At 39.0% G+C, this 13,038-nt stretch overlaps 1 protein-coding gene and 1 long non-coding RNA gene across 7 annotated transcripts in view; one reads left to right on the top strand and one right to left on the bottom strand.

The window, feature by feature from the left end:
• The window catches only part of Tnpo1 (transportin 1), an 82,830-nt gene extending 79,338 nt beyond the window's left edge, over positions 1-3,492 (top strand). For all 5 annotated transcript variants that reach the window (XM_005386080.2, XM_005386079.2, XM_013514849.1 and 2 more), the window contains exon 25: positions 731-3,492. The gene's annotated coding sequence lies outside the window, so the exon portion shown is untranslated. The remainder of the gene's footprint in view (positions 1-730) is intronic.
• A 1,954-nt stretch (positions 3,493-5,446) lies between these two features.
• LOC106148636 lies at positions 5,447-11,167 on the bottom strand. Of its 2 annotated transcripts, none has more exons than XR_001234275.1 (2): positions 11,128-11,167; positions 5,447-9,882 (listed from the first exon to the last, which is right to left on the bottom strand). It is a non-coding gene; the product is annotated as an uncharacterized LOC106148636 (long non-coding RNA). The 2 variants fall into 2 exon arrangements; XR_001234274.1 differs by lacking the exon at positions 11,128-11,167 and adding an exon at positions 10,683-10,717.
• Between the last annotated feature and the right edge of the window lie 1,871 nt (positions 11,168-13,038).

The following is a 13,038-nucleotide window of genomic DNA, read 5'->3' as shown; positions in this document are numbered from 1 at the left end:
CCATTAATCTTACCTAATTTCTTAGTGTCCTTCCTATTAAGATTGTGATTGAATTGAAAAAAGTATCAGGAAAATCAAGTGGGCTGTCAGCATAGGAAATAACCAAATGGAACAGGATTGGGAGAATAGCTAATTGGTGCATTAGGAGGGGGGATGTTAAATTTACTTTTGGATACTCCCCACAGGTAGTGAACCTAGTAGAGTAACAAACACTTACAGTACTTACACCAAAATGTCAGACAGCTAAAGATAAAAAATGTATTTTTGGTTTTTGATGGATTGAAATTTCCTTAATATTTGGTATCCTAGAAATGGGCAGTGTTTTAGTTTTCTGGAAGGAAAGTCATTATCCTAAAGAAAATGCTATTTAATTTTGAAGAAAATAAGTGACTTGTGAGATAAGAAATAAACAGTTCTTATGGAGGCACATTTTTCAAAAAGGTCTGAATTAGACTGATGGCATTGTGTAAGGCATATGTCACAGGGCACTGCACACCCAGGTGTGTGTCCCCACCTCAGCCTCACTTTTCATATCTGATGCAAGAGACCATTCAGCCATAAAGAAGGAAACACCGTGGTGGTAACGGTTGTAATCGTAGACAGTCTGTCCAATTTCCTATTTTTTATAGGTAAAGATAGCATTGTTATGCAGTGTCATTGAAGTTTATGCTCCACTGGCTCAGAAGGAAGCAGTTTTTAAAGATGCAATTGTTTTTTCTTTTTCTTCCAGGTCCTCCAGTCTTGGAGACTATGAGGGAGCCTCTGTACCCAGGGAAAATGTTACCCTTTACAGGGGGGAAGGGTAAACCAGTAGGGAATACAGTACAATCCCAACCCTACTGGGAGGGGCGGGAGGGAGGTGTTGCCGTCACTGTATTAAGTCGATGTTGGGAAACGTTTTAACATCTGGAGCCTTTGTGGGTGGAAATCTGTCTCCAATTACAACTCCGCACTGGATGTGAAGAGCAAAAAAAAAAAAAAAAATACTCAGTCTACTCACAAAATAGTACATTCTGGAACATTATGGGGAATTGTACCAAAACAAGAACCATACAAATGATGCATAGGGAAAAAGAAAGGAAATTCTGTAGCGCACAATTAAAGAAACCTAAGAAAGGGGGTTATATACAGTAAAGAAGCTTTTTCTTTTTAATTTAAAGGTTTTTATATAAATGTTCCCGCATTATGGGGCCATGTTTTGCATGCTGATGAAGAGCTACACAGAGCCAATAAAGTGAAAATCAGCTTGCCTTCCCATAGTAGGAGCAGGTTCTTGGAAATTACAATTTAAGGTACCCCCAGAAAATGTTGAAAATAAAACAAAACAAATTTGAACAACGAAGCACCCTGTGAAATGCCAAATGAATCACTCCTTTTACCTTTGCGGGGTGGGCAGGGAGGGAGGAATAGGAGGGGTGGGCATATCAAACTAAAGTTGACATCTTAATTTACATTAAACATTAGTGATATAATTTGATGGTTGTACTTCATTAGATTTAATTTCTAGGCCAACACATGTTTTAAAGTGCAGTTTAAGGTTCAGGCATGCATTCTGGCTCATAGTGATGGAAAGTAATTTAAATTAGTGGGAAAGTAGCATGCTTGCATCACATAGAGTGAGGTTGGTATTCATTTACCTATGTTGCGCCAGTTTGTCTTGCAGTTTACCAATTCAGTATAGCCCTGCATTTAAAATTCTTTTTTTTAAGATTCGTGGATTTTATTTTTATTAAGAATATAGATATATAAAGTACTGTAGTTTACAGTTAGGCCTTGAAATATCTTTTTAGGATCTGTTAGGAATAAGATTGACATTGTATCGTGTGTAACCTGCACAATATGGAAAGCTGATATACCCGTGCAAAATCTTTGCCTCTGTGCTGTCAGTGTGATGTGCTTTCTGCATGGTTATATACTACTAGTGATTTTATCAAAACTTCTAAAACTTAAATTACATGGTAAAAAGATCTGTAAAAGGCTGCATAAGTGTTAGTTGGCACATAAAGACAATTGTAGAAGTTGAAAATGATTGCTATGATTCATTGTTTATTCCCACTCAGCATATTGCCTTCTAAACTTCCCTTTTTTGTTCAAAGCATGATCTTAAAGATATGTTTAAGTTAATGGATGTAATGCAGGGTTCCTACACTATTGGCGCATGTTGGTGGCCCTCTGTGCCCTAGATATAATGCACACAGGGTGCAAGTTAAAAGCTACAGAGTGAAAGTTGGTTTGGATCCTCTTCATTTCATTTGTTTGGCTTTTCTGTTATTTTTCTCTACTTACCATGTATTCCTGTGAATAAATCCTTGTTAAGTTAATCCTTTACTTTTCCTTTCATGTGTATTTTCTTATATACTGTGAATGTGAAAACCTAACTGGTACACTTGATCCTGTGTCCATATGAAAGTGCAAGTCTTTATTAATTTGGATTGCCTGAACAGTGTATCCCATGATGATGAAGGAAAATGGAGAGATTTTTCTTTTTAACTCTGCTGGTCAGAGATGAAGCCACGCCTTTCCATTTTTCAATGCTGCATATTTAATCTGCAACAAAAATGTTAAGCCATAACAGCCTTTTTATATTTTAGTTTGTCACCTTTGCATTGCAGAATAAATACTGAATAACCATTTTTATAAGCAGTTGCTCCTCTTTGCATGGTTCTATTCTCTAAAAGTGTCGAATGATACAGCCATTGCACTGATGTTTGAGCTGTGTGCGTGTGACTTTATAAGTACCATTTCAGACAATTTCTGATGCATGGTGGCATGCAGAAAGGTTTTTGTTATTGTATGTTTTTTTCTTAACATGTTCTTTCACCTTCTTGTCCCTACTTTGGCTTTGCAAATTTCGGCCTGTTGAGCCTGAAATTAAATTATTTTCTAATGCCCAATTTTTGAAGAATTACTACAAGTTAGATTCAAAGGTATCTGGCATTTTGCTTTCTAGTTCAGTTGTTTTACTGGGAGCTCAGAACTCGCTCCTCAGTCAGTCTCCAAAACCTGAGTAGGGTAACTATTTTGTCCTTAAATATTTAGAACTTATATGGTTAACTTGAATATTCTGGAATAGAGTAAACAGCTTTAAGAAATTGCCAGGTTATTCTCAAAATGCAGTAAAACAATTACGTAAAAACCTTCAGTAAATTTATCTTGACTTGTGATTAATGATTCTATATTGACAAAAAGTAATATTATCACTCGTCTGATTAAAAATTAGTTTCCCATTAGGCAAATGTGTAATATCAGAATGTGCCCGTTTCTGTACTCATTTCACCTATTTGAATATTGCAAGAAATTTTAATTTTAAAATAAAATCAAGTAAATATAGCTGGCAACCTGATACTAGGTTAAAACTTTTTTTTTTTATTTTTTCCATTGAGACTATTGCTTCTTGATTTATATTGTATTTCAGATAACATAGTATAGCACAGGAATTTGCAGAAGCCATTTAAGTTATCTTTTGAGGTAAGCTCTAATTTAGCATTTATTCTTCTGATGAAACTTAATACATCATGGGATATATATATATATAAAGCAATTTAATTCTTGTGGTGTAGTCTTAATAGTTTTGAATGTTGACTGAATGTCTATGAGATTGTGAGTTGTCTTTGTTACATTCCAGTGTTTCTGCCTCTTGGCATGCTTAGAGCACGGCTTACTTCATCTGCTCCTTACACACTAAAACGCTCTTAGTGTGGTCAACTACAGAAATAGCCGCTGCTAAGTGATGTAGATTTTCTACTTGAATATTTTTATGTTGTAGGAACCTCAGGAGGTCAGTGTTTACTGTTTTATATATGCCTTCTTTTTCCTGTTTGAGCTTCTCTCTTTGAAGGATTCTAACAGAACAAAAGCTGCTGATCAACCTAAGTTGGAAACAGAAAGTGTGTTTAATATAATTTAAATGCATGTTTGGCAGTTCCATGTGACAGTCCATTAGCAAGTAAACTTAGTGCCACAGATATTCATTTATTCAGGAAGTAATACTGCTTTTTGTATTGTCTGATATATAATGACTTCATACTGTGTAAAAAAAATCACTTTTATATTTTTTGGTTGGTTATTTCCAAAATAATCAACATGTAAATACCTTTAAGAGCCAGTTCTGATGCTTTACATTATCGCTACTTGCTTTTGTTATGCAAGTTAGATTTCAGAATAGACTTTAAAACACTTAACCAAGCCATTACATCTTAAAAACAAAACAAGTAGCTTTTTTTTGTAATTAACATATTGATAAAGCACTGTGATTTTTTTGGTTAAGACTTTTTCATTGATCTGAATTGCTTAAATTGCATATATTGTAAAATAAGATCAGATGTATATTTTAAAATAATTTCCACTGACTTTCCTCTTGAAATGCTTTGTCTACTCAGTTTTAAAATATTGATACAAGTTTTATCTCAGGTGAATACCCTTATATCATTTTTGCTTTCGTGACATGTTAATAAAGGGTCATCATACTTAGTCCTTTTTTTTGTTTTTGGTGTATTTCTTTGGGAATCTTCCCCATTTTTGTAGTTTTAGCACACTGCAGGGGTTTAGGCCCCTCCTCACAAGCCCTTTGTGTGCAGATCATTTGAAAATCTGTGTTCTGTGTGGTCCTCCTCCAAACACGGAAAAGAGGAAATTTTCTCCCCTGTATAAAATTATTCTGCATAGGTGAAATACCACGATTAAACTAGCTATGTTAAACTTCGGGCTTTTGCCATGAGGGGAAAAAAATGATTTGTCCCTTTTAAAATTTTTTTTGCTTTGTTTTTGCTTCATATAGTTAATCTATATTCATATTGAATGTATTAACAGATAACGGTGCAAAAACATTCTTTCCAAGAGAAGAGTGTATCATGAATAACTGCAGTTTAAATCCTTCCTTTGTTAGAACTTCAGAAACACAGCTTTGCTTATTGAGTTATTTTTGCAAATATTACAAAAGAGGAAAACACTACTTCTACTAGGACTGTTAATGAGGTGTAGGCATTGGAATCGATAAGAAAACTAGTCCACGGATAGTTAAGGGTCTGGGATAATCTGGGTGAAATATTAGATCAATAGTGAGCTGTGTTAAGAATATTATCTCACATTAATACCATGCAGTAGCATCGTATGCCAACTTAGTGCATTTTGTACTGTATTAAATACGGCAATACTTCTAATGACTCTTTAAAATTAAATTTCATGTGAACTTTTGGTTTCATTCACCTGTATACTTGCTGGTTAACTTGTGACTAATCTTTTTAGTCTTACATAGCTCTTTCTCCCATTGGCATTACATATGTATAGATAGTTCTTTATGCCTAATTATTATGCATATTAACTTTTAAGGTATACATTTAAATTGTAGCAACTGTTATGGTTTGTATCCCAGAATGTGTTGTGTTTAGATAAAAAGACGCATAACAGCTAAATGTATGCATGATTTTGAGGGAAGATAAAGTCTTGATTTTTTTTTTTCACTTGTATACTTTAAAACCAAGCCAAATCTATTTGCCAAGCAGTATATCACTCAATAGAAATGCCAGTAGTTTTCCTTTTATAACAGTTTTTATTTACCATAGGATCCCTTAATATTGTGGCTTAACGTACAGAATTGGCTATTCCACAGGTCGGATCATCTTTCTCAAAGCCTGCTATTAACACGGTTAGCCTATAAGGCAGTGTTGGTCCCCTCCTGATGTCGGCCTCATCGAGGGCTCTGCTGTGCTTTTCCTCATGCTTCGTTGTTTTCCTTTGTGGGTGTACAAGGGTATACTACCAAATTGAGCTTGGTGGATTTTTATGGAGATAATAATTAGACAATACTGTATAATTAACTACTCAATAGATTATCATCTTGTGAGAAGAGATTTCATGTGGTAAATGACTTCATATTATAAAGCAGTTTTACACTTACTATTCATGTTAACATTGGGTGCAATAATTTAGTAGCGTTAGCTTTAGTTATAAATAACTGGATCTTTCTGCTGACAACTTAGGTTGTATGAGTTCTGCTTAAAAGCTTTAAATCTGATGTTTCCTGTACCTGCCACACTATGTTAGAACGCGTCCTTCAAACATCCTCCTGCAATTTCTCAAACTGTACTAAATTGATACTTCTTGAAGTCTAACTCTGTGCTAACAGATCTTCATTTTAAATAGAATACGGTTTTAATTTTTGATAAGCTGCTGAATTTTAAAAGAGTTTTTTGGGGCCACCAAATATTTTGGATCATGCAGAGAATATATATTGTACTGTAGTAATTTTTGTATTTACATTTGTATGATGTGACATAGATGTGAATGTTAATCACTGCTTGACTATGTTAATAAAGTTGTTTAACTATTGCTGTTGCACTCTGATTTTTAATAAAAGGAAATGAGTTCACCTTCTCCACCACACTCCTTTTGGGTCCATTAATAATAGGTCTTGTGGGTCCCCAACTCCATTGTATATTTACTTGTTAAAGATGTATTGGTATTTTTCTTAGTTTATTGCACTGTACTGTCTAGTATTTTTTTTTAAGTTCAGTGTTTTCTTATTGATGTAGTGCATTGAAACCCCGTATTCCCTACATTTTAACTTACTCCTATTATTGGTAAGTTTCTGGGTTCAGCTGTTCAAGGGTAGACAAGATGCTACTGTACAAAAAGGGAATTAAAGCTGAAGCTGTGACTAAAACGTAAGGGTAGATTGCATGCATGAGTGTGTATGCGTGTGTGTCCTTTTATGGATTTTTGTTCATCTTTCAAGAAGTTAAGGCTTACAATTTTAGTGTAATATAGTTGCTGCATGTCACTAATTCAAATGTATTAATACATCCCAGGGAATGTGTGTACACAACTGTCAAGTATTTTGAGATTTAGAACATTTTAGGAGAAGGCAGATTTGAAATACCACAGTTGGTGTTGACAGGAAAACAAATTAGAATATGGGTATTTTAAAATCTGAGATTCCGAAATTTAGAATTTAAATGATGGAAGAAGTTCATTAAAATCAGCCTAACCATTAGTTCAGAGTTCTTAAAGAAATTATGCCTGAAGGTAAGGACCTTTTTTGTAAATCTTTGACACTTTAGTGAAACTGAAGTCCTATCCACTTTATGTAATTGATTTTTCTCAGTTCAGGTGACTACGTTAGTGATAAAGATAGCTCACCCGTCTTTTAGTTGACAGGCATTTGTATCTTGTCATTTCACAATCTGGACTCCACGGTGTACACATCCTGGAGTTGTTCAGGAGTGGCTGGGGAGAGTGGCGGTTGGAATTGTGCAGCTCTGGCTTTGGGTTTCCTCTGTCCTGTGTGGTAGAATGTGGAAATAGTGGTGCTGTGATTGCCATTTCCTTAACGTCCAGTGTCATGTTAATTTGGTGTGAAAATTTAAGAACCTCCTAAAACATCCAGTATTCATTTCAACTGTTTGCGGTTACAATTTGGAAAATTAACGTGATTTCTGATTCATTGAGAATAACACAGAATTGCTCTAAGAATCCTAGGCTTTCTCCTAGTTATTAAAGCAATTCATTTCTAGGAATATGACAACTTTCTCCCAATTCAAAAGTTTATTTTTTATATTGATTTTTCAAGAACTGCATTAAATACTTCTAAGAATAACAAGTGAACAATTTTAGGTGAATTTTAACAACTACCCAGTGATAATTTCTGTGCATATGAATGTACAGTCATGGTGTGCCCTTTTGTTTGCTGTTTGTTTTTGAGATAGAGTCTTGCTATGTTGTTCAAGCTGGCTTGGAACTGTGTAGGTCAGGCTACCCCCAAACTTCTGGCAATCCTCCTGCCTCGGCCTCCTTAGTACTGGGATTACAGATAGGCACCAACATTCCTGGTTGTTGTATCCAAAGTTTTAGTTGACACACATTGACATTATAACTACATAATAGTCTGTGAACAACTTGCACAACTGTTGCAGAATATTTAGAATTTGTTCCTAAGTCTTCACTCTTAGAAATTATACTCAGTGTTGCCATGCTTTATGGTGTGTTACGTGGTGGCGCGTGCTCACTAGAAGAAGCACGGTGTGGCTGGAGGTGATGGAGCAGCTTGCAGTTTCTTATGGACTGAAGGAAGATGGGGAGAACCTGAGGGTATCGTTTGAGCAAAAACTTAAGTTAGCCACAGTGCATTTCAAACCGTGAAGCTGAAAAGTAACACCTGAAACATTTCAACATTGAAGTCCGAGAACCAACGTTGTGTTACATTATGGGTGACGTCATGCCTTTAACAAATGTGACTGCATTGAACAAAAGTGGTGGTTTGGGGCAGTTTCGAGTAGCTATAGAGGAGTGAGACTGTCCGTGTCCTCTAAGAGAGACCTTGGGCTTCTGTCACAGGACCAAGTTGCGTGGAATGATAACCGGTTCAGAGTATTCTAAACACCAGCTCAAAAAGATGAAGCAGCATGCTTTTGTACCTAGATATTTTTGTAGTTATATTTTAGAATTCATGAAGCCAGAAAAAGGGGTTGTGTTTTGTGGTACTGGAGATTAAATTCAGGGCCTCTAGCATGCTAGACAGTGGTCTTGCCGTGTTGCCCAGGCTGGCGTCTTGTCTGGAAACACCTACATACACATGAAACTCATGTAATACATTAAATCATTGAAAAATGGTTATTTGACAATTAGTGGGAAAACCAAATACTTGCAAAGAAGTATGAATTTATAGCTCATGTTGTGTGCCAGGATTCTACATGCCATGAAATTTCTGCATTGAAAATTGTTTTTCAGATCTAATCTTCAAAAACAATCTTCTAGGGCCAGGGATATAGCTCAGTGGCATAAGCTCCTGCCAGGCAAGCGCAAGGTCCTAAGTTCGATTCCTGGTACCAAAAAAACCAAAATTTTAAAAAAAAAAAAATCTAAGCAGTTCTGAGACAAACCCTAAATGTCTAGAAAGAGAAAAGTTGATTTTTTTCATTAAAATTCTGTGACAAAGCTTTTAAAAATGTGGAGGAACTTAGCTCCCTTCAGAGAAAACGGTCTGTTTCCATAAGAAAAACCAATTTAAAAATAGGCAAAGAATATAAGTAGTTCACGGAAGACCGGATTTAGCTCTTGAAGATAATTCAGTGAATTGAAATCCAATCCACTGAGATCACTTGCACACACTGACAAAAGTCAAAAGGCATGAGGACAGCTCGGGGCTGCAGAAATAGGCGCTCATCTGTTGCTCAGAGCAGGTCAGTGCAGCACGGAGGGCAACTCCGAAAGCAGCAAAACTGCACACATGCACGCCTGCCTGTGTGTAGGGGCGTGCTCGGAAAGTAGTCCTCGGGCTCTTGCCTGTGTTTGCACAACTTCGAGGATAGGGCCTGTTGCTCCTAAACTGCAAGCAGGCACAGCACAGGACCGCTGCGCCTGCAGTGTGGTGGTAACTAGAAAAGCCACAGTAAAAACGTTACCGTGGTATTTCCACCTCCACATCCCACTGTTTTTTGCTTTTTGGGTTTTTTTTGGTACTGGAAATCGAACTCAGGACCTTGCACTTGCAAGGCAGGTGCGTGTGCCACTGAGCTATATTCCTGGCCCCTCCCACTGTTGAATGTACGATTTATTACTGCCTGACGTGCCATGCAGTACGTAACTGTAAACCGTCCCCTGAATGTTAACCCACGTGACAGCCAGTAGAGGGAAGGGGGCCGTGTATTTCACACTCCCTCAGTGGCGGGATTGTTTCAGTGTCTTCATATTCACAGTTGGCAAAAGATGAAAATCCAGGTGGTGTGCATTGCTGATGCGTGGTGGAAAATCAGGGCCTTAATACACCGACTTTAGAAAGTACTTGCCGCTGCCCAGTAGAGCTGAACACTGCCAACGCTGGGAGAAGTCCGCCTCTAGACTTGGAATCACGCCGCTTGCATGCCCAGAAACAAGAATGTTACCACACTAGCAAAAAAAAATTAAAAAGCAATGCATAGTACTTAGACACATCCTCGTGGGTGCTTCACACGTCGTGTCATAGAACCACAGAAGACGTCTGACTACGAGACTGTACTCAATTTTTTAGCAAGTTCACCCTTTATAATGAAACCAGTCTGAAGGAGAGGCGAATGTTTGGCAGCGCTTATGTATGGTCATTCAGTCCACTGGACCCAGACGCTGAAGGGCATCGAGTGTTTGCTCCTAAACTCAGCATTTTCTACAAGGCCAGGAAATATACTTCTCTATTCAACCTGCTGATAAACCTTTTGAAAGACGTTTTCCCAAATAGCGAAACACAATTTGCTACCTTCTCAGGAGTAAAATTTATCACAACTTAGACTGGAAAATGCAGTGCTTGCTTAAAAACCCTTTGTACACTTGGAAGAGAGGGAGTTTACTGAACCATTTCTCCCATGTATGTTAGGATTTTATCAGGTTTTTTTTACTTTTGTTTTGGGTGCCAGGATTGAACTCAAGACCTTGCAGTTATGCCACTGAGCTATATTCCCAGCTCTCTTTTTGTTTTTTAAACAGGTTTTTTTTAAGCCTCTATTTGTCAGTTGAGTCATGCACCTTTTTTTTTTTTTCCAGAGACAGGCTCTTGCTGTGTAGTTCAGGCTGGCCTTAAACTCACTATTAGGCTGTGCTGGCCTTGAACTCACAGCAGTCCTCCTGACTCAGGCTCCAGAGGCCTGGGACTACAGGGTTAAGATTTTTTTTTTTTTAAAGAGTAAAAGAAGGATAACAGTAATAGGGGAACTTACCGAATTACAAAGTGGTAGGAAATTATCAATGGTTGTTCTTTTACCTATTGGTATCTCCAAGATAGTTTCTCAGGAAAACAAATAGACAAATATTAGTGAGTTACAGACAAAAGTGGTAGGAAATTATCAATGGTTGTACTATACTTTGTTATCTTTAAAGTGATTTCTAGAGAAAACAGCTATACATGAGTGGTCAATTAAATAATCATTGACTATTCTCAATGGTTGTTGTTGGAAACACATAGTAATAAACATACATCCATTTACAAAATAGCATAGGAACAATACAAACATTACAAAGTTATGGACAAATTGGTAGGAAATTATCACTGGCTGCTGTAATACATGTTGGTATCTTCAAAGCGGTTTCTCAGGAAAACAGAGATATGCAAGAAAGATCTAATAAGTAGTTACAGGCTAGGGGTTGTGAAAAATAGCATATTACCTCCTCATCAGCAACTCCTTTCACTGAGGTGTGACGGCTGGAAGGAAGGCCAGGATTGAAAAGAAGGACCAAGAGACTTGCACCTGTGTCCAGCAGTAGGCTGTTTACTTTTTCCTCTACAGTCATGATTACGCAGGGCTCCTCCATGGAGATGACGGTCTGGCCAGAGGGAAAAGGCTGAGTATGCCCCGGGCCCCCTTATTCCTGTTGGACCAGCTGGTAGGTGGGGTCTGAGCTCTGGGGCCTTCACTTCAGAGGGCAGACCGATCTCCAGTGGTCACTTTTACAGTCAGGGCATGGCCTCAGGGCCTTTTTAGGGCAGTCTCTCTTGAGGTGGCCTGGCTTTTGACAGTGGTAGCAGATGAATGTAGTCATCGAGTTCTTCTTGGGGCCCCGAGAATCAGACTTAGGGTCTGTTTCTTTTAGTGCTGCAGCAAAGGCAGCTGCGTTTTCTCGTTCTCTTCGTTTTCTCTCCTTGGCCTCCTCCTCGTCATGGCTATAAAGTACTGAGGAGGCCATTCTTACTATCATCTCAAGTGAGCTATCTGGGGCAAAACCATTTTTTGTAGCTTTTTTCTACTATCTGGGGCTGACTGAGTAATAAACTTCTCTCTAAGAATAGTTTGTCCCTCTACTGACCTGGGATCCAGGGAAGTATGCTTTATCAATGCCTCTTGTAAGCAATCTAAGAAAGCAGAGGAGTGTTCCCTTTTTTGCGGGGGGAGGCCTCTGTCTCAGCTGTCAGCCGAGTACCCACACCTATCGTCTCTCCAGCCTCCCAGCGCATTGGGACCCCACAACCACTTAGTGTCCTCTCTGCAACCGTCAACACAGGCGGCAGGAACATGTGGATGAGGTCCTTGGCCTGCTAGTCAGTCTCAGCACCATCAGATTTAAACTGTCCCAGGCAGGTAACCTAGGCATGTACCTTCTCCATGAAGGCGGTTCTTCAGAATCTGAATATTGGGCACCCATGTAATCCATGAAGTCTCAGTGCAGACCTCTCCAGATCTCCACGTGCACCTCCACCACAGCCTGTACAGTCAGTAGGAGAATGGCCTCCAGGGGGGTCTCCCCAGGTGTTGCGCAAGGTCCTCCTGGTTTCCAGCTCCCGAACGGCTCTCACGTCCCCAGTCAGCTCAACCTCTGAGTTGTCAGGCATCGTCTCTCTTCTCGAGTTCTCCGAGTCCTTGTTTAGCAGCTGCTCCTCTGCAGACTCCGGACCTTTCTGGTTCTGAAGGGCAGGGCCAAGAGTGACCCATTGTATGGCATGTTTTCCCAGAGGTTTCTCCATGTCGGGATGGTTCATGCATGTCCCCGGGCAGGCCGATTGTGTTGGCGCTTCTCTGTGGCATGATAGTTCTCCACCGCGCTGCGGCATGTGCCACCACGCCACTTCCCGGGCACCTGCTGCCTGCTTCCCGGGCACCTGCGCGGCTGGGGTCCAGCCCTTGGGCTGGCGCTCCCTGCCGCGTGGCTTCCCGGGCACCTGCCAGGGTTAAGATTCTTAAAATGAATTAAGATTCTTTTAGGATTAACATCATGTAGTTTGTAATTTGAAATATTTCCACTAGAGGGCGCCATTTACCTACACTAACCCTAGAATGATGGTACAGTAGTTTGTAGAACATAAGGCGCTTGGTATAGAATGAACAGATTTCCACTCTCTCTCTCTCTCTCTTTTTTTTTTCTTTTTTGAGACAGGGTCTCTCTATGCAATTCAGACTGGCCTTGAGCTCACTTTGTAGCTCAGGCTGGTCTCAACTCCCAGTGATCCTCCTTCCTCAGCCTCCCAAGTGATGGGATTACAGGTATGCGCCACCAAGCCCAGCCCCAGATTTCCACTCTGTTAACCTCCTTTGCTTGGTGTGGTATTTTTAAATGAAAAGAATCTTGAACTTTTAGTGCAGC

The sequence above is a fragment of the Chinchilla lanigera genome, unplaced genomic scaffold (genome assembly GCF_000276665.1).
Source record: "Chinchilla lanigera isolate Chin_1 unplaced genomic scaffold, ChiLan1.0 scaffold00024, whole genome shotgun sequence".
NCBI lineage: Eukaryota > Metazoa > Chordata > Mammalia > Rodentia > Chinchillidae > Chinchilla > Chinchilla lanigera.
The sequence above is the reverse complement of the archived record's forward strand: the minus strand, read 5'-3'. Positions and strand labels throughout refer to the sequence as shown.